The sequence below is a fragment of the Rhinatrema bivittatum genome, chromosome 6 (assembly GCF_901001135.1).
Source record: "Rhinatrema bivittatum chromosome 6, aRhiBiv1.1, whole genome shotgun sequence".
In the NCBI taxonomy this organism is placed as follows: domain Eukaryota; kingdom Metazoa; phylum Chordata; class Amphibia; order Gymnophiona; family Rhinatrematidae; genus Rhinatrema; species Rhinatrema bivittatum.
Genome location: NC_042620.1, coordinates 262,474,105 through 262,500,300, shown reverse-complemented (window position 1 = coordinate 262,500,300; position 26,196 = coordinate 262,474,105). Strand labels below are relative to the sequence as shown.

The 26,196-nt window shown below is 48.1% G+C and overlaps 1 protein-coding gene across 3 annotated transcripts in view; it reads left to right on the top strand.

The window, feature by feature from the left end:
* The first annotated feature begins 7,922 nt into the window (after positions 1-7,922).
* The window catches only part of LOC115094216 (sulfotransferase 1 family member D1-like), a 56,063-nt gene continuing 37,789 nt past the window's right edge, over positions 7,923-26,196 (top strand). Inside the window, exon 1 of one of the 3 annotated variants that reach the window (XM_029607030.1) lies at positions 7,923-8,047. The gene's annotated coding sequence lies outside the window, so the exon portion shown is untranslated. Of the gene's footprint in view, positions 8,048-8,172; positions 8,304-10,055; positions 10,206-26,196 lie in introns of those variants that run through there. The other 2 variants (XM_029607031.1, XM_029607032.1) reach the window with 2 other exon arrangements.

Below are 26,196 nucleotides of genomic sequence, written 5' to 3'. Positions count from 1 at the left end.
GTTTAGTGGGGTGTCCAGTTATGGCCTATGGAAGAGTTGGCCACCCTAGCAGCCAGATGCTGCAAAAAGAAGCATTGTCTCCCCCTCCCCCACCCCAGTAGCCAGGAGCTGGAAGAGCACTGTGTGGCCCGCTGGGCCGAAAGAAGCCTCCACCACCTCCAGGAGGAGTAGGAGAGGCTTGCAAGGACCGCAAAATGAAGTACCTGGCAGCCAGGAGCAGGAGGAGCAGTGCGAACAATCCTGCGACAAATCAGAAAGTATTTGTGTTAAGTCTCAACCCCGCCCAGACTCTGTCCCCTGGAATGCCTCTCCCCTATGCGCATACAGTGCGTCTGCACGTAATTTTATGCCTCCGTCAGTCTAAACTGGCATTTGTGCAGGTAAAGCACTTCTTTACCCAGCATTCCCCTTCCTTTGATGTTTAGCCCATTACTAAAGTAGCATGAATACGACCCATTTATCTTTAATGCCTTTCCCATGTGGGCACCTGTAGGGCCATGTGATATGTGCTAGTATATATTGCCGCACAATATCTTACAGGGTTTTGCACATTTTTTCTTCCTTTGGAATTTATTTGTGAAACTTCCCATCAGTTTTCGTTTTTTTGTTTTACCTCAGATTAGGTGATTGTCAGAAAGCTAGAACTGGAGGGGCAGAATAAAGGCCAAGGTTTTACGGCTTTGAAAACAAACCCTGATGTCGTAATCCAACCTACAATGTATTTATATATTCAGACTCTCCCAGCCTTATCTCATTTTACTCTCTCTCCCAAAAGCTAGTCACAAATGTCCTAAGTTAGTTCAATAAAAAAGCATTACCTGGTTCCTGACCTTTATTTCTACTTATTTACAATGCAGAGAAAACGCTTGTGACCCTCAAGCACAATAATGAGAATTACGAGTTCTTGCCATGGTACTTCTGTTTAATTGCAACTAGTCCTTTCGTGTGCAATAAAGAGGGTACAAATTAAACAATTCTGTGTTTCCTATGACCCAGTAATGTTCAAAGTAGGAATAATAGGGGAGATGCAAGATGGCATTCTAGAGGCAGGACGCGGTAACTCTGGGATCTGGGCAGAACCTTTTCATGGGGAAGACAAGGGAAGGGGGAATTTCGCCTCCCTCCCACGTTACATTCGTCGGCTTCTTTACAGCAATCCCTTGGGCCCTTCTTTGCCTCAGAGTTTTCTGCCTCCTCTCCGAGGCCGGTCCTTCGTGCTGCTGGGGGCTGATGGAGAAGCCTCTCCCCGGTCTGAAGCCGAGGTTTCCCTCAGCCCCGGCGCAGCCATCGATTCCCCCCCCCCAGGGCCGGAGCTGTCGGTTCTTGCTGGCACACACCCTCCCCCGTTGATGCGGCTAATCCTGTAGGTTTGGACACAGATGTGTCGGATCCGACAGCCATTATCCCCTCGGATGGTTTGGGGAGTGAGAAGCGGGCTCTGGCGTCGGCTGCAGTCCCTGGTGCTCAACAGGTTTCTTGGAGACTCCGGGTCTGCGGGGATTCTTCGGACTGCTCTTTTGCCCTCCACACCGCGAAGAGAGAAGAACGAATGAGGGGTTGAAGGTGAGATCTCCTTAGAGTCTATTTGGTCAGCTTTAGGTATTCTCAATACTATATGAACATAAGAACATGCCATACTGGGTCAGACCAAGAGTCCATCAAGAGACAGGCTGTTATCTGTAGCTGGCCCAAAACTTTAGAACTCCATGCCAGAAGAGCTAAGATCATCATCGAATAGAAAGAATTTCCAGTGAGACCTGAAAACCTGGCTCTTTAAACGTTCCTAAAACTTAACATAGCCTTAGCATTCAGATTAGCCAACTGATAAATAAGATGCTCTGGAAAATATCCCTCTGGAATTGTTTATATGTTATTAATAATCATTTATGTTAGATGTGAATTTACCTTTTTATGTTAATTTTATCTATGTATGTTTTTATGTAAACCGTTATGATCTTGTGAACGTCACATGGAATGGCGGTATATAAAACATTTAAATAAAATAATACTGTTTGAAGGAGAACTGCAGTGATAGCCTCCCCTGCTTGAAAAACCCTACTGGGGCTGTGTTGAGTTTTAAAGGGGCTCAGCAGCATGTGAATGTTTGCCCCTTTACTGAGGGAAGGGCTGAAAAGAAAAGGGTCACATTTTGGAAAAGATCTTATTATAAGTTTTTGCTTCCACAGCAAGCTTATTTTCAAATTCTGTCTTTTCTTATCAATGCTTGCATGTAACTTGCCAGTGCTTATGCTGTTTCCTGTTTTCTTCATTCAGATCCCTTTTCCATTTTTTGAAAGATATTCTTTTGGCTAGAATAGTCTCTCTCAATTCACATTTTAAATATGCCGGCAGATGTTTGGCCTTCCTTCTACCTTTTTTAATGCATGGAATACATCTGCTCTGGGTTTCCAAAATAGTATTTTTAAACAATGTCCATGCCTGATGTAAACTCTTAACCTTTGCAGTTGCTCCTTTCAGTTTTTTCCTAACCATTTTCCTCATTTTATTGTAGTCTCCCTTTTGAAAGTTAAATACTATTGCAGTAGATTTCTTTAGATTTCCTCCTTCCAATTATCAAGTCAAATTTGATTATGTTATGATCACTATTGCTAAGTGGCCCCAGCACCGTTACCTCTCACACAAAATCACGTGTTCCATTAAGGATTAGGTCTAAAATAGCTTCCTCCTTTGTCTGTTCTTGTATCAGCTGCTCCATGAAGCAGTCATTTATTTCATCTAGAAACTTTGAGGTACATTTTAAAAAAGTACGCCGGATTTGATAAGATACGCGCGTATCTTATCAAATCCGGGGTCAGCGCGCGCAAGGGGGTGCACATTTGTGCAACTTGCGCCCGCCAAGCCCTGCACGCGCTGCCCGTTCCCTCCACCCCCCTGCACCTTCCCCTCCCTTCCCCTACCTAACCCACTCGCCTGGCCCTATCTAAACCCCCCCCAACCGTTATTCCAAAAGTTACTACTGCCTCCGGGCTGTAGTAACTTACGCGCGCCGGCTGTCTTCTGGCGCGGCAGGCCCCGACACAGGCCGCTGTGTCGGGGCACTCGGCCACGCCCCCGGACCGCCCACACGCCCCCCCCCCCAATATGCCCCCAAACTGACACCATGCCCCTAGCCACGCCCCCGACCGCCCCTTTTTGCAAGCCCCGGGACTTACGCATGTCCCAGGGCTTGCGCTCGCCGCTGAGCCTATGCAAAATAGGCTCGGCGCGCGCAGGGGTTTTTTAAAAGGGTTACGTGCGTACCTTATGCGCGTAACCCTTTTAAAATCCAGCCCTTTATGTCCTTAGCATGTCCTGAGGTGAAATTTGCAGGTAACTGAAATCAACCATTACTACTGTGCTATTAACTTTGTTAAGCTTCCTTGATTTTTGTTAGCATTTCATCATCTGTCTGTTCAGTCTGGACAGGTGGACAGTAATACACCCCCTTCTCACGTGGAATTTCTATCCATAAAGATTCTACAATGCATTTTGTTTCCTGCAGAACTTTTATCCTGTTTGACTCTATGCCCTTTATAACATATAGCACTATCCCTCTACCACTTTGATCCATCCTTTCATTGCGATGTAATTTGTAACCTGATATGAAGGTGTCACATTGGTTATGCTCCTTACACCAGGTCTCTGAGATGCCAATTATATCTACCTCTTCATTCAACACTATATGTTCTAACTCCCCTGTCTTATTTTTTAGACTTCCATCATTTGTATACAAATGTTTCAAAATGATTTTTGTTGTGTTTGTAGATTTTTTAATTCGAAAATATTTTCTTTTGCTTTTGTTTTGGTATCTTTATGAACCCCCCCCCATGTAAAACCTCCAAAAAAGAAGAAAAAAGAAATACTAAGGAGTCCCCGGTATCTTGCCCCCTCCCCTCCCCACTCCTGAAATGATGCCGGAGCCGGGGACCACCCTGATCCCCACTTAGCCCTCCCATGGGGTCAATTGCAAAATAAAAAGGGGCAGGTGGGATGTCCTGTGGCTTGGCCTCTTATGACTCCTCCCTCCACCTTCTCAAAAGCTACTGGGCCCGGGATCCACCCTAGCCCCCACTCATCCATCCCTTGGAGTCAACAGCAAAGAGAAAAGGGCAGGAAGGATACCTACTCGCCTTCTGCCCCATCTGTGCAGTCTTCAAAATGGCATCGATCGGCCCCGAGACCGGCGTCGTAATGATGTCCCATGTCAACAGTCTCAGGGCCAGTGGGCGCCATTTTCATGGGGTTACATCATAACATTCATAATAAAAACACATACTACAAGCAAACCATAAGGTGCAATATAGAAAGATAACATACTGAGCTGCAATTGGAATTTATTTTCAACCAGACTAGTGGTGACCACAACAATTGAGATTATTTCTGTGTCTTTCTGCCACATTTTCTTGTCTCCTAATTGTATTTCTTGGTACTTAATGATCTTCTGCCCCTCCATTTGACCTACAGAATAATCACTTGTATTGACACTCTTATCAGCAATGCCATTCTTGTGTTTTTCTCCTCCACCACTATGTTTGCTTTTCTTGCATTGATCTATTTATAGGCTGGATTGGGAATATGCCAGGCAATCACAACTTCCTCATTCTCTTCAGTTCTGCCAGGGTTGTGATCCCAGTGTTTCTCTGGTATTAGAAAGAGAAACATGACATCTGAAAAAGACCATTCGGCCTATATAATCTGCCCATCCGCCGAGCTAATTTTAGCTTTCCACTTCCCTTCATTCCCTCAGAGATCCCTTGCGTTTATCCCATGCTTTCTTGAATTCAGAATCGGGCCGATATGGGTCTGGCTGCGCGTTTTCGACGGGTAATAGCATGTCGAAAATGTGCGGCCAACCCCCCAAAACTAATAGCGCCCGCAACATGCAAATGCATGTTGATGGCACTATTAATTATTCCCGTGCGATCCAGAAAGCAAAATGTGCAGCAAAGCCGCACATTTTACTTTCAAAAATTAACGCCTGCCCAAAGGCTGGCGTTAATTTCTGCTGGCGCCGAGAAAGTGTACAGAAAAGCAGAATAAACTGCTTTTCTGTACACCCTCCGACTTAATATCATAGCGATATTAAGTCGGAGGCCCCAAAAATTAAAAAAAATCAAAAATTAAAAAAAAAAAATTAAATCGGCCCGCGGGTCGGAAGACAGACGCTCAATTATGCCGGTGTCCGTTTTCCGAACCTGTGGCTCTCAGTGGGTTTGAGAACCGACGCCGACAAAATTGAGCGTCGGCTGTCAAACCTTCTGACAGCTACCGCTCCTGTCAAAAAGGAAGCACTAGGGACACACTAGTGTCTCTAGTGCCTCTTTTTACTACGGGCCCTAATTTGCATAGGCCACCCTCCTGAATCACGTGCCCAGGAGAGTGGCCTGTGCATGTGCCAGGAGATCGAGCGCTCGCCGGCTCTTCCACACGTTTTTCTGTATCAGCCTGATACTGTTTTTGTCTCCACCACTGGGAGGCTGTTCCACACATCCACCCTCTCTGTAAAGAAATATTTCCTTAGATTATTCCTGAGTTTATCGCCTTTCACCCTCATCCCAAGACCCCTTTCTCTAGAGCAGAGCTTTCCAAACTGTGTGTCGGGACACGTTAGTGTGTCGCCTGCAGTGTGCAGGTGTGTCGCGCAAGCCCGGTCAACTCTGATGTGAGTTTGGGCTTTTTTTTTTCTAGAGATTCACTTTTTTTTTTCAGTTTATGGGTTGCTTATTATTGGGTGATTTTTGCTGTCAATCGCGTTTTTTTGGGGGGCTTGGTGGGTGGAACGAGCCCAGCCGTCCTTGCATTGGCTGCTGCTGCCAATGAGGCCTGGCCATGAGGAGTACTGACTGCAAGCAGCAGTGTCTGGTGATCATGGAAGGGAGTGAAGCACTTAACTGGCAACAATCAAAAAGACGAGGTACATGAGTGTGGGGGCCAGACATGTGCTGGGGAGAGAGAGATGAGTGAGTGGGGGGCAAACGTGCTGGGGGGACAGACATGTGCTTGAGGGGGAGAGATATGAGTGTGTGGGGGCCAGACATGTGCTGGGGGGAGGAGAGAGATGAGGGTGTGGGGGACAGACAATTTGTTTTATTATTGTTTCTCATAAATTATAACAATAACATGAATCTTGGAATATATATTTTAAATATAAATTTAAGGTTTTCATGAGATAGGTTGTGTCGTGAAACATTTTATTTATGTATATATTTAAGGAAACATACATAAATTGTCGAAATATGTTTCGTTCGTTTAACCTTTAACCTCTGGTTTACTAGTAGACTGAATTACCGTGTCGTGAAATTATGTTTGTCTAAAAAGTGTGTCACCAACATGAAAAGTTTGGAAAGCTCTGCTCTAGAGTCTCCTTTCCATTGAAAGAGGCTTGCGTCCTGTGCATGGAGGTATTTAAATGCCTCTATCATATCTCCCCTATCTTGCCTGGGGTACACACGTGTAAATCTTTACGTCTGTCCCCCTATGCTTAGTTTCCAGTGAATGAGCTGTGCTTCCTTACTGTGCTTTTCTGTATGCAGACCTACTGACATTAGCACATCACAGCCAACAGGAATGTGCATTCATTTCAATTACTTTTTTAAAATGAAGCAAAAGAAAAACAAACAGAATTGTGTTTGGTTTTCTTCTTTTATTTTTTTTTAATACCAGCTCTATCAGAGAAGGAGGAAAACACCCTCTTCCAGCTCCCCCACTACAATCCCCTCTGAGCTCTTCTCGCTGAATTGAAGAATCTTTGCAGGGCAGGAGCAATCTCCAGCCAGTCCTCCTCCGCCTGTGCCCTGATTTCAAGTGGTGCTGGCAGACCAAGACCAGCAGCACTAACTGTTGATTTCTTCTGTGCAAAGTGGTGCTGGCCTGGGTCTGAGTCTGGTTGATGCCATTTTGTATGGACTAATAACAAGTGAGGATTGCTTCTATCCTGAGAAGAAGCAGGGGGATGGGGCGAGATCAAGGGGATTAGGGGGAGGGTTCAGGAACTTTTTCCTTTTTTTTTATTCCTTTTAAAAATTGTATTTGTTGTTGAAGAAACAAAACGCAAAACTCCTGTGCACACGACCTAGCAATCAGCCATGAGGTGTGACATTGTCTCCGGTTTTGTGTTACAGAATCTGCGTTTGTCTGATTGACTTAGTTTGTTCTCTGTTCTCGCCGTGAACCATCAATCCCCCATCTTTAGGTTTAGGTTCATTTCTCTCTGACCGTTCCCATGTCAGGTTTTCCACCGTGCTTGTTGAAATAACTTTTTGTATGGTTTTCTATATTTTTGCTTTTGCCACATGCATTTTTTGTTTGCTATTCCAGCCCTTTAAAATAGCTTATTTCCTTATTTTGCAAATTGTTGCTTGTTTCTTTACAAGTGTTTGTGGGGTCTCAGGCATTCCTTCTGCTCTTTGCATTGATTAATTGTAGAAATAGTTTGGGGCCTTTTACTTTCATACTTCAGCATCTTCTGAGCATTTGGATCTACTGACGCTATGGAGTACGCCTGGAGGCCTTCTGTAGTAGCTTTATATGCAGGTTTTATGTTTACGAACCCCAGACCTCCTTCCATACTTCGGATTACAGTCTCCCTGTACATTCGATTAATTTGTGAACAAGGAGCAGTTTTCCTCTTCTTGCATCCAGCTGGTTGTGTCCTTTCTGGGGCCATTCCAATCAGATTCTCTGTCAGAGCTCCCAGAAGAGACATTTCAAAGTATTAAACCACCTGCATAGGATGTGTTCCTATGTCCAGCTCTGCAGAATTTTCCTTACTGAATAGTCCCTGCCCAAGGACTGCGTGGGGCAGAGGGGGCAGTTACTGCTGCGGGGGGCAGGAAAGGGCCTTTCACAAACAGCCGGGCCCTGCCAAAGCACTGGGCGCGCAGCCACTCCTCGGGGCCTGCCCCCGGCTGCATCCAGCTCTCCCTCGGGACTAATCGGAAGCCGCCAGCCCGCCTCCCTCCCTCCCTCCCTTATAGATCACCTCGCAAGTGCAGCTCCCTCCCTTCCCTGAGCGGCTGCAGGCGGGCGAGGAGGCTCCACTGACCGGGTCAGTCTCAAGCAGCAGGGGCCCGGGCCCCGCTCTCCCCTCCCTCCTCCATGTCCCGGCTGCCGGCGGGGTTCAGGCACCGGCGGGAGGGAGAGGAGAGGCGCCGGCGGGGCACAGAGGGGAGGGAGCAGCACCAAGCGCAAGACTCGGGAAAGGGGGAGACGACAGGGAGCTCTGGGACGGGGAAAGGGTGGGAGAGCCGGCATGAGAGGAGGGGGGAGAGGGCAAGAGCTTGGAGACTGCGTTGAGAGAGAAGGTAAGGGGTCGGGGACTCTGAGACTTGGTGATTGCACGGGTGGGGGGTAAGAGTATGTTGGATGGGCTGGGGGAAGTGAAGGGTGGAGAGAGGGTCCGGAGCTGATGTGGAGAAGTTAGAGACAGAAGAACCGGATGGTCTGTGAGAGAGAGAGAGCTGGTGAGAGAGAGGACAGATAGGCTGCCAGGAGGTGAGAGTAGAAGGTAGGAAAGCAGGTGGGTAGGTGAGAGGTGAAAATGGGGACATTGAGAACTGGAAGGTGAGAGAGCAAAAAAGAGATGAAAGGGAAAATCAGTATCAGAGGCTTGTAGGGAAGGAGAGAGAAGAAATGAAAAGGAAAACAGTGCAATTAAAACAATAAAACGTTGGCAAAGGTAGAAAAAAATATTTTCGTTTTCTGTTTCATGATTGGGATACATCAGTTTTGGGAATGTGCATTTCTTATACCTCTTATGCTCAGCGTAGGAGGAAATGCATTTCAATTTCTTTTTCTAGTGTTGCATTGCCTGCAGTTTGTTTTCTTGTGGCTTCCAGTTCATTGTTTGTCTATACATTTTTTAATTTGTAGTCCCTTATTCTGGATATGGTGAGCTTCTGTCTGTGTTCATTAAGGCCGATGCAATACAGTGCGCTCAGCCGAGCGCACTGTATAACCCACACTCGGACGCAGGTTGAATAGGCGCTAATCCACCCCCTAATGCAATAGGAGGATTAGCGCCTATTTAATGCACATCCGATGCGGAATGAATGCAATAGCGCTCATCACATGCAAATGCATGTGAATTAGGCTATTACTCATTTACTCTGCATTAAAAAAAAAAAGTGTGCATCTCAGACTGCTTTTCTGTACTTTTTTTTTTTACTTAAAAAAAATACCTCAGTAGACCGCCGAGTTATGAAGACCGTCGCCAGTAGACTCGGCATCAGTTTTCATAACTGGCCATCTGCCAGTAATGAAAACGGATGGTTATGAAAACCGACGTCGAGTTTACCGGCATCGATCTTCATAACCGGCAGCCGTAGCGGGGTCGCATTAGCAAGGAGGCACTAAGGTCGCACAAGCGAGCCTAGCGCCTCCTTGCTAGCATGACCCCTAATTTGCATATTGCATGGCGCCCCCCCTTGCGGGCGCCATGCGTGCATTAAGAAAGCGGGCGCTGACATTTCAGCATTCGCTTTCCGCGCTTTTTATTGCATCGGCCCCTTTGTGTGTGACACAAGTGAAGTATTCTGCTAGCATGTAGTTTCTGTGCAGGAGTCTATAGCAGTCCAGCGTATTTTTGTTCCAGTAGGAGGTGTATTGGTGTTCTAGGTCCCAGAATAATATTTGCAGTTTGGCAGTTTGTGTGTTAGGAGTACATTTTTTTGTAGGATTTTCTACTAATTCACAGAGTGCCCAGTAGAGGAGGGGGATCTCTTTGCTGATACTGAGATAATATCAGAATTTTTTTGTATCATGAATAGTAAGGGAAACGTCACCCATTTTGGGTGGAATTTCTGTGGACGCAGGATCTGTTTACAGGACTTGAAATGCAGGGTTTCTGTTAAGAACCTGTGTAGACCCCAGACTTCACTCTCCTATAAAAGAACTGACTGAATGATGCTATCCACTAATTTTAATGGTAGTTTTACTGGGGTTTCTTTGTTATACAGAAGGTCTTTCTGCCTAGAGACACCACTGATGTGCACAGCCAGGACCTTGCAACATCTTTTGTTTTACAGGGATGTCCTCTCTCTGGAGTTCCCAGCCAGAGCTCGGTAAGAGAGGGGTGCAGAGGGAGCCAGGGGATCCCCGCCTGGACTGAGCAAATGGGGTCATGAACGATGACTCCCTGATGAGGACCATCTCGGAATATAGAACAGAGATAATTTAGAGAGCAATTTTCAAAACTTTTTCTGCAGGTGAAAATGCATTTTACCATTGACAGTTTGCGCCTAGGTGGGCAGCTTTGATTAATGCACCTTTAAAGTTTAATATTTGAAAGTATGGTGTCCAGTGCATTTTAGAGGATTGTTCTCAAGGTGATGGGGGAAGCTGATCATGATTGTTGAGTTACTTATTTATGAAAATCTCAAGGTGGGGAGGGGAAATTATGGTGGCAAGCTCAGAACTTTTTAAGTACAGAGCAATGTCTCTGGCCAACAGTGAGCACCGGCAATCAACCACAGCAGGAGCAGTGTGACTGCTGGCAGCAGCCTCAGGGAAGTGTGATGGACCCAGCGATAAAAGCACGCCAGAGTCCCCCAGCATTGCTTGGAGAGAGATCTGCCACTTTCCCCAGTACTGTCACTAGCGAAACAAAACAAAAGAAAAAACAGGATTCCTGACAGAAAGGGGTGGTACTGCTCCTATCTGAAGCGCTGATGCCTCAGGGCAAGCATCCTCTTCTTTAACTTGGATTCCTCTCCCCATTGCCTGGAATTATTTTTGTCGGGTGAGTTTATTTTGCTCAGGACCCTCTCCTCCCCGCCCCCAGTTATTCAGATCTGCCAGATTGCTTTTAGGAGGGAAAGGAGCCCATTACACCTGGGAAAGTGAGTTCCAATTGCTTCCACCAGGTTCTGCTTCTTGCTGCCCCTTCTTTCTGTGGCTTCAGAGAGACACAAACCCGTTCCAAGGATAAGGATACTTTATCTGCAAAGGACGGGAAGGTCATGGAGGGGGGGGATTGATTTAACAGCAGCACCAGGAGCATTGGGTGCCACCAGACTAACTATGGCTATGCTTCCACGAGGTCTGCAAGTGCCCGCCTCTGCTCTCAGCTGAGGCAGAAGGAAATCGCTAATGTACACACCTGTCCTAATCCAGAGATTCAACTTTCATGACTGTAATGTGAGAGCGGTGTTTGCTTTACGGAGGTATCCACCCAGTCTATGCACGGACGCATGCAAACACTGCAAGGGTCCTGCACGCACGCACATGCCCACAAAAATGCAGAGACACACACGCACTCGCCTTTCCTCCTGCAGTCGAGATGTCTCTGCTTATTTTCATGTCGTCGTTCTGTTAGACAATCACATCGGCTCACAAAGTTCACATTCACAAATCAAAGACAGTTATGTCTTACAGAAGCGGCGGCTTCTGGACCTTCTAGAACAAGGGATTAAGCAAGGAGAAACAGACTCAGGAATAACTTAAGGAAATAGGAGAGAATGGCACGCCGTGGCGGCAGGAAAGGCATAGGCCTGTAGGGAGCAGAGAAGGGCATGGGATGGGCACAGAGGATCCGAGGGGGTAAAGCTGATGAGCAAATGCTATTCCAGAAAAATCCGGTAAAGGGGAAGGGGATTTCTACACTCCTGTTCGCCCCCCAGCCCATGGGCTCCCCTGCGCTATCACCAATTTTATTTCCTCCCTCCCACCCTGAGGATGGAATGGAGGGGGCATCTTCGGTTCCAGTTTGAGGTTTGCATCTTAAAAACAATTCAGTACCTCACGCTTTGCAAAGCTGTCCTGTGGCTAATAAAAATGTGAGGACTGACAGGCCCGGTCCCTCAGTGGCAGTGCTGTGCACACTGTGATGCAGAGGGGTCGGGGGGTCTGACTCCCAGCTCAGGTCTTCCACTCCCCAAGTTGTTTTGGGCCGGGGATGCTGCAGAAGAAGTGTCCTCAGCCCCCGGGAGGGAGCCCACAGGACGAGAGGAACTCGTAGCCCGCATGCAGTGGCGACATCTGAGGGCCAGCGTTGGGAACCGTGATTGCAGGAAGAGCCTTGGTGCATGGTGCAAGACTGTCACCACAATGGCTGGGCTAGGTGGGTTGGAAAGTGATACAGAATAAAGGGGGAAAGGCCACAGGTAGTTGTGAATAAAGGTCAGTGGTGCCAAATACCAACCCTGGTCTCAACTGAGCTAGAAAGGAGGAAACCGCCCAGACAAAGAAAGGACAAAAGCTGAGGACAAGAAGAGCTTACAGCTGCAAAGACACAAGACAGGTGGAAAACACAACACTGACAGAATTTAAGTCTATTTTTTTTGTAAGTGTAATCCCCTTCTCACTGGGGTCACTTGCAGTGGTAGGGATTTACCTGTCTGCAGCCCCAGGAGCAGACCAAATCACGCAGGGATCGTAAGTCGTGACCAGAATGTCTCTGGGAGGCCCAAGGGAAAGACTTAAGGACAGCAACAAAGTCCACTGACCGCACCTGAAGTTGGTTGCAAAAGAAAGAGTGTATTTGTAGATCTAGAAATACAAGCAGAAAAATAAATCTTCCTACAGATGACAGGGATGATACAGTCCAGCAAAAACACAGTTAGTAGTAGTCACTTCTCAAATTACCTTCTTTGAGAGGGAACCTTCGGGGAAACAACCGTCAGCCCCAAGGCCTTCAGGGCAGCAGACTGTCAAAACTCCCTTTTCCTGGAGATTTCCCAGAAGAGAAGAAAGCACCCCTTAGCCTTCAGGGCCTTTCTCCCTCTGAGTGGCTAGCAGGAGTCTTGTCCAATCCTTTGTTTCCAGCAATTTCTTAAGCCTCTGGAACCTTTGCACTCCCAAGACTCTCCCGCACCCTCTCTGCCCCCCGATGCCTGTGGCAGCATCTTAAATAACCTCTCATCCTCTCCCATCCCCGATGAGCCATGAAGCTCCCACTATTACAACCTTATCTGTCTCAACACATCAGTCACTCTGCAGGACAGAAGGATGCTTGCAACTTGCAAGATCTCTGTACTTACCCGGAATCCACTGACCCTGGAGAGCAGAAACCCTCCAGAGGCCTTCTAACAAACAGGCCAATTCAGTAAAGTCCGCGGGCACAGGCCACTCGCATGTGCGCGCGATGCAGTATTTAAATTAGGTCCGGTGGTAGAAACGGGCAAAAGGAGGCGCTAGGGACACTAGCGCGTCCCTAGCGCCTCCTTTTGGCCCGGAGCGGCGGCTGTCAGCGGGTTTGACAGCCGACGCTCAATTTTGCCGGCGTCGGTTCTCGAGCCCGCTGACAGCCACGGGCTCGGAAACCGGACGCCGGCAAAATTGAGCGTCCGGTTTTCGACCCGACAGCCGCCGGCCGACCTCAAATTTTTTTTTTTATACTTTTTTTACCCTTCGGGACCTCCGACTTAATATCGCCATGATATTAAGTCGCAGGGTGCACAGAAAAGCAGTTTTTACTGCTTTTCTGTGCACTTTCCCGGTGCCCGAAGAAATTAGCGCCGACCTTTGTGTCGGTGCTAATTTCTGAAAGTAAAATGTGCGGCTTGGCTGCACATTTTACTTACTGAATCACGCGGGAATACCTAATAGGGCATGTTGAGGGCGCTATTAGGTTTTGCGGGTTGGATGCGCGTTTTCCTCCCCTTACTGAATAAGGGGTAAGGGGTAAGGGAAAACTGTATCAGCTGAAACTCTTTTAGTGACCCTAGGTAGGGTTACACCCTTACTCCACAATGACAAGGTGGGGACCTATGGTAACCATTTCCCCATAAAGACAATACAGTAATTACACAGCAACAACACAATAGGCATAGATATCTTTTTCTTTCTTCTTCAAGGAAGCCAACCAAAGATTCCTGTGTCCAGCATAGGATAGCACCTAGAATTCAAAGGGGGTTAGAATACTGCCACCTGTAACTAAACCACCCGTTAAGAAATGACAGGAACAACATATATCACATTATTTTCCCTACTGCAAGGCGAATAACATCTGTTAGCAATATGTTTTATTAACCATTAGTGTTCTGAAAGGAATCCCAAAGCATGAATTAATATTTTACCACACAATTATATCCAGCGCTTAACCTCTCCGTCAGATGACATGAACAATCCCACTACCTGGATTCAAGGGAGCAATACAGCCATTCACTTTCAATAGTCAAACAATATGAAACCTCCACTGACCACACTGGGATCAGCAGGTGACCTTAGTCACACTTGGAACTAAGAATCAGTCATCCATCAATCCTTGGAGAGCTGACGGGAACATTCATAGTTACATTTTAAGTACACTCTTCTCCTGGAGGAAAAAAATGTTAAAATGCTATAGTACTCAACAGTATATTCTCCAGCTGAGAGAATACCCACTGCCGTGGTTGACTCCCTTGGGGAGAGCCTTTTCCATTACCTCTAAGAAATAGGTAGTCTTCTCGGAAAGTAAAACACAAGTTAATGAAAGAAAGAAAGCAAGAGACAAAGAAGACAGGAATCTGATATTTTGGAACCATTTTTTTCAAGATTTTATATTTTTTTTTCTATTTTCCCCTTTTTTTCTGTTAAACTCTTAAAACCATCAGCAATAGTATAAACAACATCAGTGCAGGTAGTGTCATTTTTCAACATTTGTTTTTCATTTCAATCATAAGAACATAAGAAGTTGCCATACTGGATCAGACTTAGTATCCTGTTTCCAACAGTGGCCAAGCCAGGACACAAGCACCTGGCAAGTACTCAACCATTAAATAGATCTCATGCTACTAATGTCAGTAATTAGCAGTGACTATTCCCTAAGGGGTAGATTTTCAAAGGGGTACGCGCATAAGATACGCGCGTACCCCCCGAAAACCTACCCCAAACCCCCCCTGCGCGTGCCGAGCCTATTTTGCATAGGCTCGGCGGCGCACGCAAGCCCCGGGACGCGCGTAAGACCCGGGGCTTGCATGGAGGGGCGTGTCGGGGGCGTGCCGCAAGTGACGCGGCATTTCGGGGGCGGCGCCGCAGGCGTGGTTTCGGCCCAGGGCGTTCCAGGGGCGTGGCCACGGCCTCCGGACCAGCCCCCGGACCGGAACATGGAGCGCGACAGCCGGCCCGGCGCGCGCAAAGTTACGCCTGCTTCCAGCAGGCGTAACTTTGCCGACGTAGGGGGGGGGGTTAAATAGGGCCGGGGGGAGGGTGGGTTAGGTATGGGAAGGTAAGGGAAGGTGCGGGGGGGTGGAAGGAAAGTTCCCTCCGAGGCCGCTCCGATTTCGGAGCGGCCTCGGAGGGAACGGAGGCAGGCTGCGCGGCTCGGCGCGCGCAGGCTGCCGATTTTGGGCAGCCTTGCGCGCGCCGACCCCGGATTTTAATGGATACGCGCGGCTACGCGCGTATCTATTGAAATCCCGCGTACTATTGTTCGCGCCTGGTGCGCAAACAAAAGTACGCGTGTGCGCAGATTTATAAAATCTGCCCCTAAGTCAGCTTGACTAATAGCAGTTTATAGATTTCTCCTCCAGGAACTTGTCCACCCTTTTTTTAAACCACAGCATCTGGCAACAAATTCCAGAGTTTAATTAAGTGCTGAGTGAAAAAGAATTTTCTCTGAATTGGTTAAAATGTGCTGCTTGCTTTAGCATTCGGTGGTCCACAGGGCAGGCCCGGGGACTGCAGCCCTTACCTCCAGCCCCGAGCCTGACGCGACTCCTTCCGACACCGGGGAAGGCCCCCGAATAAACTTGTGGCAGGCCACGGTGTTCTGTCTGCTTTTGATGTTGCTGCTCTCACTGATGCCGGTGAAGGCCTCGGAGTGGACACATGGCAAGCTGCTGCACCCAGCTACCTCCAGCACCGCAGCCTCCCTGGGCCCCCCCTAAGGCATGCACACGGCCGACCTCACTCCTCTTAAAGGGCACGTGGTGGGAAAAGGCCAGAGGCACCCGATGATGACAACAAGAACAGAGTTCAATGCAATTCAGGCTCTTCAGGCCAGTGGGACTCAATTATTCAAGCAACTGGTAAGATAAGACCAACAGATCAACACTCACAATTTTCATTGCTGGATTACAGTTCTTGGGGCAACCACAGACTTACAGGCTGTTCCATGCCGGATCAGGCACGTTTGCAGGCAGGATGCGAGTGTTGAGTTAGTGGACCCTTGAGCCGGCTAGAGATGGTGAAAGCGCACCGTGAGGAGGCCCACAGTGGAGGTCGTAGCCGGGAGGCGGTTCAAGTCAGGAGACCCACTGAATCTTCACCACTGGAAGCCTGAGATCCCCCCGAGAGGGGCCCTTGAGGATCCAAGCCGCTTGGACTTATGTGCGGTCTCCTGAAGGCGAGTACTTGAAGAGCTGTCCTGAAGTTGCAAAGTGAAGGAGTGTCTGGAGCCAGGAGACCAACAGGAACGTCACCACTGGAAGCCCGAGGTCCCCCCAGGAGTAGCCCGTGAGGACCCAAGCCACTTGGACTTAGGGGAGGTCTCCCGGATGGAGTGAACGTGGAGCAGTCCGGATCAAGGCAGTCGAGCAGGACGTGGAACAAACCAGGAGTCAAGGCAGACGGCAAACAGCAGGGACCGAAGACGAACCAAAGGTCAAGGCAGGCAGCAAGCAGGATACCAGAGGACAAGCCGAATTCAGGAGCCAGGAGACAGAGTGAAGTCAGGAGCCAGGAGATGAGCCAAAGTCAGGAGACGAGCCGAAGTCAGGAGGCAGGAGACGAGCCGAAGTCAAGAGCCAGGAGACGAGCAAGCAAGGAAGAGCTGGAGCAGGAACACCGGGATACACGGGAACAGCAACTAACAACCTCAAGGAGGAAGCCTCGTTGCAAGGCAAGGATGAGAGCTCACAGCCAGATTAAGTAGGGGAGAGCGTCTGACATCACTTTGGGGGCGGAGCCATCCTTCCCGCGCTGGTCCCTGTAAATGGCCTGCCCCTGCGCTCACTTAAGGGGGCAGGCCCGAGCGAGGAGTCGGCGGCATCTCCCTCGCATAGGGAGCGCTGCGAGAAGGCCCCGACCAGAACAGACGCCCGCAGGGAGCGCCGGACAGCAGCTCAGCGGGGCTGCGGACCCCCACGGGCCGGAGTTTTAACAGCAAGACACAGACATCTGCTTCTACAGCCAAGTTCTAAAGAAAATGAAGAAAGCGCGCAGGGGGTAACTTTCTAGTGCGGAAGTTACTGCCCTTAGCAGAAGGCATGAAGATTTCTAATCGTAACCGTTAAGCCTTGATGCTTTTTTTTTTTTAATTTTTTATTTATCAAATTTTACATTTACATACAAGCATCCACTTGTTATGAAAAATCATACAATGCATTTGAAAATGTTTACAGAAATAAACTGCATTTGTATTTAAAATAAAGGAAAAAGGGGAGGAACCCTCTGAATTCGAGCGTACTATTCAAAAGAAATATATATATATAAACCAATATGAAATCAAGGCTGTCGGAGTGAATCAATGCCTGACAAACAATTGGAGATACCTTAGGTGTGAGAGTCTAGAAAAGATCTCAATTGAGATGGATCAAAATATACATAATGTTGTCCTTGAAATTTGATACAACATTTGCACAGAAGGCACAGTTGAAATTGTGCTCCCCTTTGTAAAACATCTGCTCTCATTTGAAGAAATAACTTCCTCCTAGCTTGGGTTGCTTTAGTTAAGTCAGGGTAACACCAAATTTTGTAACCATGAAATAATACTTGACTATTTCTAAAGAAATGTCTAAAGCTGTTATTCTTATCCATAAGAAAAGCGAATGAGACCAGTAATGGTCTCCTCCTAGCTATCATTAAATCCTGTGAGGATTCAAGAAAAGCTGATAAATCTGAAGGTACAACTGGAATATCTAGATTTTGTGAATTCACTTCCGCATAAGGAAGGTAATATGCTTTAGTTATTACAGGGTTCATTTCTTCCGGTATTTTTAACACTTGCAAAATATAAGATTTAAACGTTTCCAAAGAAGAAATAGAATCTATTACAGGAAAATTCATGAAACGTAAATTGTGAGCTCACAAACTATTTTCTATATTCTCCAGCCTTCTATTAGTAATTATGTCCCCTTGTAATATGGTAGTTTGACTTTTCCACTTCTTTTATATGTTCTTCCATCTTTTCTATTCTGTGACTTTGTTGTTTAACTTCTTCAGCGTTCTGAGTAACTTGATTTTTTACCTCAGTATCACAGACGTAAGTCCAGATATTGATTTTTCCACAGCTTGCAAAGCAGCCCAAATTGCATTCAGAGTTATTTCCGAGGGCATTTGCAATACATTATTCAAAAGAGTCATTTCTTGTCTCTCACCTCCTCTCTCCCTTGCCTCGCCGGCTCCCCTTTCCATGCTCGAGGTTCCAAGCGTCTCGGCGAGTCTCAGACTTTCCAGTCCTCCATCCACATGTGACTGAGGCTCTGCTTTATGCTCCATGCTGGTAAAATCCAGTGCTGTTAATCTTTGCCATTCTGCTCCTTCCCCTCCTTGGGCTTCTCCCGTCAGGTTAGTGGCAGTTTCTTCTTGTCTAGCCCCCTCACGCCATGGTGGTCCCGGCCTGTCTGGGCAGCCGGGGCTCAGTGATGTTTCTGGGGTCAGAGGGGAGAGCTCACGCTCTATTGCCCTCCCCTCAGCGACCTGCTCTCTCGACATTGAATGTGCAGCAGCCGTGAAGAAGCTTCTGATGCAAGGCTGATTGAAATCCGAAGGAGTGGGAGTAAGTTCCACTCCTCTTACCCATGCTTTCCTTTTAGTATGTGGCATTAGGAAAAGGTATTTCTGGAAATAAATCTCAGGTTTCGGGAGCTTCACAACATCATGTCGGCTCCGGCGGCCATCTTGCAGGCTCCTCCCAATCAGTCTTGATGTTTTTAATGCAATTGCAAAATTGCTCTCTACTTTATGGCAGGGGGAAAAGGAGAATTGTATTCAGACAACAACCGAGAGGGGCCCTGACTTCTACGGTCTGGGGTACTGATACGCAGACATAAGGGAAAAAGTATAGGATGGCTTCTGTGCCCAAGACCATAAGCAAAACACATCAAGCAGCACTTTCTGAATATTCAAGAAAGCTCATCACCCAGTAAAAATTGTTGCTAGCTGCAATTTTTATGGGTTATCAAAAAGCTAGGGGATAACTGCACGGAGTAGCAAAAAGCTTGCTGGGCAGACTGGATGGACTTTTTGGTCCTTATCTGCTATCATTTCTATGTTTCTATATTTCTGTCTCAAGCTGCCATCAGCGGTCAACAACTTCAACAGTGTGCTTTCAGATACACTTCCCGATCTTCCATTGCTGGCAATGTTAGTGGATGGTCTCCAGTACCATGGGATGATTTCTTTCCAAACCCCAGTAGCATGGATCCCTCTTCATATGACAGTAAATTTTCTTGGGTACCCACTCCTCCTGATGAAGCTCTACTACACACAGGGGTGCATATGGATAAGAATATCCCCAATACTCTGCCACCATCCGGTGTATCCATCTTTCTTCTCAGGACTAGTTGGTGAGCTCACACCTCCCAGGATTTCCTGGAGCCAACCAAGGTTCCCGCAGCAACCCCTGTGTGATGGGAATTGTTAATAAATCCACGCAAGGGCCTTCATGCCATATGAAACTTCCCTGGCCTCTGCCCCGGAAATGGCTTCCAATTGGTAAACATGCTGGAGTTACAATCAGTGTCCAGTCTTACAACTGACCATACAGGCAAAGCATCTCACATTGAGGCGGTCTCTATTAGAGTGCCCACTGTCAAGGCCACATAATCTTGCATGGTAAGCAGCTGGGGCAACCCAGAATGCACATCCCGCCCCAGTGCTCTCATTAAGCTACATGCCACAGATGTCATTTTGAATTGCTAAACACTTTGGGTGTCCCATGCATTCACATAATTAACCCATGTCGAAGCGGGTTCTCCAGCCTCTCTCAACACTTCCTCATATAGTCGCTGGATTGTTTGGCCTCTTCCTTGAGAAACAGTGGTCTCCGGTGCTGGTGTCTGTGGATGGGGAGCAGTAGCGGTAACGGCCCCTAGCTCTTCCTGAGAACTGCCACTACTTTGTCGTGGTGGAATGTCACTGACATGGTGACTATCATCGGCCTCCTCAGTCTGATTGTCCGACTACTCAATCTCACCAACTTCCCAGGTTCAAGTTCTACACTCTCCAGCCCTCCCGATGGCTCATTTGGCAGGGACTGTGAAGATGGTGGGGATAGCGTAATAATGGGGCCCCCACTAATCATATGTCCCATTTGGGATATTCAACTGCACTGACTCTCTGGCTCAGTCTTAGGAGGGAATTTGATGCTCTGGATCTTCCTTGGATGACTCGTCTGGTGCTGCACCAGTGGACCGTGGTAATGTGGTGCGCAGTCCTCCCAGAGCTTCAAAAGCAGATGGCAGCACCAAGTCTAAACAGGGTTCCAGTGTGTACAGATGATATGAACGTGCTGTGCATTGCAGGACCATCACCTTGAGCTTTTGTGGGTGGCGGCAACATCCATATTCAACTCAGGAAAGCTCCATTCAGCTATTTAACCGGTACATGGTGTACAATGCAGGAACACAGCTGAAAACCTCCTCAGCATTCAAGGCTCCAATGTAAGTAGCTCCTCTCTTGCACTCTCGGCAATGATAACGCTGGAACTCTGGAGCACTCCTTACATGCGCTTGTGTCCGAAAACAGCTGCCGGATTGTCTCGGTCCCACCATGTGCAATGACTTCATAGGTAAGGTGCAGATCCTCAGCCAGGCTGAGCATGCTGCTGCTTCCCTGCAACCTCCCAGTAGGAACAGCAGCCATCTTGAAACTATTTTTGTGGGAAAGTTCTAAAAGAGGCGAAAACAGCCAAAATGAACCAGATGTGGACACAATCTCTTCACTTCCCCTAGGATCCCTGTTCAGGCACCTTTAATGTAACTTCCTTCTCGCTGGGATCAATTTAAGTGGCTGTAGAGGTAGGAATTTCCCTGTCTGCAGCCCTGGGAGAAGTACAAGTCACCCAGGGATTGCCAGTCAGAGGAAGACTTTCCAACAGCAACAAAGTCCACTGTCCACACCTGAAGTTGGTTCTAATATAAATAGTTTATTTGTGTCATGTTCATCCAGTCGTGGGATAGGCTCGCATTCAGCTGCACTCACCGTTGACTCTATGAACATCTGGTGGCAGCGCTATGTGGTAGGGATGTGCAGAAGGGACAGATTCATCCGATTTGGTATTCATATTCGTCGGGTCCCAAATACGTTGCATCCGTTCAATGGGGGACCCAATCCGTTGATAAGTTTTATTCGTTTTCCCATTCCCATTAAAGTCAATGGGGGAAGTATTTGCAGCCTATTTTTGGCTGCAGAATTGGGGTTTTCTTATCAATTCTGATGAAACTTCTGGGGAGCAATCATCAGAACAAGAAAAGAGCTCCAAGGTACTTAGACTGTGGCAATGTGGCACCAAAGTGGCATGAATAGCCTAAGGCACTGTAAAGGGGCAAAGGGTTACCAGAAGTGGCAAGAGTGCTTTAGCAAAGGCACAAAGCAGCAGTGAGAGTGTCAAAAACACACTACAGCTTCAAAAGAGAGCACGGATAACAGATGCATGAACCCTTGAAGGCAGCACGACAGGCAAAGTGGCAAGACAAGTGGCATCAGCATCCTACAGCACAATGAAGGGGGAACATAGCAAGCAGAACGACTAGCACCAACACCGAGGAACCATGATAGTGGCAAGAACACCACAAGGAGTTGAGTGAGTCATCTGGTGTATGGCAGCAAGGCAGAGTGGCAGAAAGCCGATCTGTTGATAAGTTTTATTCGTTCTTGGTACTTGGACTCCAACCCCAGAGTTGACTTCACTACCAGGTGCAGAGTGTGTGCAAAACATCGGATGTTCTGAAAGCACCCATCGGTTATTGCCTTTACCATGTTTGCACCATTGTCTGTGACAAAGAACCCTGGCTGAGGATTCCTGTCTCGCTGGTGTAGTTGCCAGCCCTCCAGCATCTGTCTGATGCATGCTAGAATATTGGCTGTGGTATGGGCCTGGTCCATCAGGTGGGTGTGCAGTAAAGCCTGCCTCCACCCTGATACTTGTTCACTAATAGAGCTGCTGCCTGCCCCTGCCTCAGCCAGGTCCCACCAATGTGCTGTCAGGGAGAGGTGTGTGCAGCATTCATGGCAGTCTGGATATCGCAGGTGAAATGCACACTCCCCTCTGCCTTAGCTAGCAGCGCTTGGATGCGACTGCAACACTGCTTGTACAGGCTGGGGATGACCCTTCTGCTAAATGTGGTTCTGGAGGGGACTTTGTAATTTGGAAGTATGACCTTCAGAAAATGCTTGAAACCCACATTCTCCACAATCTGCAAGGGCTGGTCATCAAGGGCAATCATTTTCCCAATGTTCCTGGTTACAAATTTTGAGGCTGCCTGCCTCCTACCCCAGGATAGGGTTACTGCACTCCATACCATTTCCTCCATGGTGGGTTGTCGCTTCTGCTACATGTCAGGGGGTTGCTGGCCTGCCACCTGACTGCTAGAAGGGGCTAAGGGTGTGGGGTGACTCTGCTCCTTTTCAACCACTTTATGCTGCTTGGAAGGGGTCCCCTGACTGGTACTGCCACCATCCCCAGATGGCAGTACTGTTGTTGGGTGTTGCCACTTCATATGATGCTTCATGCCAAAATTAGATAGATGTCCCATTTGCTTGCCTCTGCTAATAGCCCTGCCACAGTAATTACACTGAGCAAAACACGGGTCCTCCGTCACTTTAAAGTGGCACCAGATTGAAGATGTCTTTTGTGATCCTCCCTTCTATATAGCCTTGGGGGTAGATGCTGGCACTGGAGCTGAAGTAGTGGGTGTATCCTGAGAAGCAATGCCAGGGACATCAGTCACACTCTGTGCCGGCGCTGACTGCTCTTCCTCCTATTCATCATCAGTTTCATTTCTCCCCTGCTGCACTGAAGTGGAGGCTAAGACAGGGCTAACGAATCCTCCTAAAAATTCGTCAGCTTTTACTTCTTCCGCTTCTGATGAAAATCCCAATCAAGATAATTCTTCGTCAGAAGCAAACACTGCCTGTGCTACATTGTCAACGCTAAGTCGAGACTGCTGTCCCAATGTTGCTTTTGGGTGTCGACATTTTGTCTTGTATGACTCAGCCTCCCCTTCCCTCACCTCCAAAACTACAGGTGGCAATGCATCATGTTTAGATTTCATTTTTTTCCGGATGGAACTGCCTGCCCCTCCAAAGAGTTTAGATTGCAACAGGTCCCTTTTTAACTTTAATGGGGGACTGGCACTCCCTTTTGAGGTGTCTCCTCTCCCAGTCCCAATCACCCAACCACGTCTAGCTTTCCCTGACATTATGGATTTAATGTCACTGCCTACTAGGGATTTCAATTAAAAGAATTATTTCCAAAAGAGGCCCACTGGGGATTTGGCTTCACAGACCACCGCTGTCCCAATATACTTGAGTCTGCAAAACTGGCTGCCCATAGGCACAGTGCCTTGATGTGCACTAATGTAATGTGTGTGCACACACCGAGCTTGTAACTACAAAAGAGGCCCACTGGGGATTTGACTTCACAGACACCCACTGTCCCAATATACTTGAGTCTGCAAAACTACCCAGTGCCCACTGGCACTGATGCCCAGTGCACTGCCTTCTTGGATTAAAAGAGCACAGAGAGACTGAGTGAGTTCAATTTAAAAAATGCAGTTAACAAAAAAGCTGGAATTGGCACAGCAGGAAAATCGATGAAGTATATTTTTCAATGGAAATTCTAGCAAACTAGCTAGAAATTGAATATATCTCTCCCATCCACAACACCCAAATGGTGCTTGCAACCTACCCAGGGGGTGAATTAAGCAGCAAAATACCACTGCTAGTGCTAGCAGCTTCTCTCCATGGCACAGAGAGACCATCTCAGATCAACTAAAAAAAAGTGCTTAAAAAAAAACAGGGCTAGCTGGCACTGCAGCCAAATGCAGAACAAATATCTTTTTCTATCAAAATAGCTAGTTAGCAATTGAATATGAATACAGATATGAGAACTCAGACTAGCTCTGAGTGCAGCCACCTTCCGCAGACCACCTCCCCACACCACCCCTGCAAAGAAAGTGCATGGCTCGCCGTGTGCTTAAATATATATAGTGCTGGGTCATCAGCAAAAGCTTCACTGACCACTGAGTGAGAGCATGATTGGCTGCATTGCAAAAATTCTTACTGCTGATATGTTGCATTCTGGTCTCCTTGCCAACCTGTCCGACCCACTCTGACAGAGCTGTGAGGTCACTGATGACTCACAGGAAAGGGCTGGTTTTTGGCTATGGGTACACCCAAATGATGTTCTCCTATTTCAAATGGCCGCTAAGAAATCACTGCGAGCGTGCCAAACGTATGGAACGGATGATATGTTGTATTTATCTAAGTCAACTTAATTAATAGCAGGTAATGGTCTTCTCCTCCAAGAACCTATCCCATCCTTTTTTAAACACAGATGGATCCTTCTTCCAGTTTTTGAGGGTTTTTTTTTTTGGCTAAAATAGCCTCTTTCACCTCACCTTTTGACCATACTGGTAATTGTTTTACCTTACTCCCATCTACATCTTCTCAGCCTTCAGCTTTGCTTCAGTCTTTGCCTGTGACTCTGCTGCTGTCTTCTGCTCTGCTTCAGCCTCAGCCTTGTTGCAAGCCATCAGCCTTGTCTCTGGCTGTCAGTCTTGTCCTTGCTTGGCTTCAGCCACAGCCTGGTCTTTGTATAGACTTTTGGACTTAGGCATAATCAGGCAAGCTCCCTTTCTCACACACACAACACAGGTGTTGCGGTCCCGACCGCCTCCCCCATGCTCGGGGTCGGGTCCGCTTACCTCTGCTCCGGTCCACAAGAAGACACGCCGAGGTCCCGGTCCAGTGGGCCGCGGCTCCGCCACGTGGAGAATGCCGTCCAGGCCGCCAGAAGTGAGGAAGGCCCTTATGTGCGTCCAGCACCCAGAAGTACGGGACAGCCTCCCGGCTGACGTCACACCCTGGGCCTGCATTTAACCAGCCTCCAGACTCCTAGTAGACGCCTTGCAACGAGGTTCTTTGGATACTAGTTGCCTTCTGGACTCTGCTGGTTCCTGGTTCCGTTCCAGTTCCTGCTTCAGTGATTTTCTCGTTTGTCTTCCTGGTTCTCGACCCTGGTCTGCTTCAGTACTTCGCCTGCCTCGACCCCGGTCTGCTTCAATACTTTGCCTGCCTGCCGCCTGCCTCGACCCCGGTCTGCTTCCGTACTCTGCCCGCTTGCCGCCAGCCAACCCCGGCTTGCTTCAGAACTCTGCCCACTGGCTGCCGGTGCTGTCCTTGGCCCGCTTCCGAACTCTGCTTGCCTGTTACCTGTCTTGACCCGGACCGGATTCTGTACACTGTTGGTTAGCAGCCTGTCTTCCCCAGGCCTGCTTCTGGACTTACTTGCTGATCTCTGCCTTACCCTGGGCCTGCTTCTGCCACCACCTCTGCGGGCCACCTTCTGCCTAAGTCCCAAGGGCCCGGATCCCTACGGGCTCCTCCCGGGGGGATTCTGGGTCCCAGGTGAAGCCCTGCCAGACCCATAGACTCCGCCTCCCGGTCTGCCTTAGGAACCCTCCTTGCAGCCCGGCCAAAGGGTCCACTGTTTCACTACCTCAGTACCACAACAACAGGCAGGTTACCTCTTTTTGCTGGCAGTCCCTCGGGGACCTGTCTTAATCTCCCACTGCTGCTTCTGCACGTGCCTCATTGGGGAAAATGCAGGAACCAATTTTGCCGCTCCTTCTTGTATGCCAGCACTGCAGAATTCAAAACTCAAGGAGCTGATCCTTATTTTATGCTGATCTCATGCATCACAAGATTAGCCGATAGGAAGTGCCAAACCCCCTAAGTTTGGAATATGTGGGGCCAGCATACAAGAAGGAACAGCAGAATGGACTCTCTCTTCTTGTAATCCCAGTCAAGTCTACTTTCTTCAGCCACTGGTGGGATGGTATCCACTAACGGCCACAACAGCATCTTCTTTTTTTCATCGCCGGTGGAATGGGTTCCCCCAGAGTCTGCATAGGCTTCTTCTTTCTGTTTCGTTTCCGCTTGCCCTGTGCAGTTGCACGGTTTGCTCGCCCTGTAGCGCTGGGTCTGTGCAGTGCAGAACCAGGATGCTTTCCCTCATGGCTGACCTTAGGAGGATGTGGGGCTCAGGGTGAATCAACTGCAGCAATGCCCTGAAAGGCTGAAATTATAGTGTTGGGGTTGGGGCTGCCATGG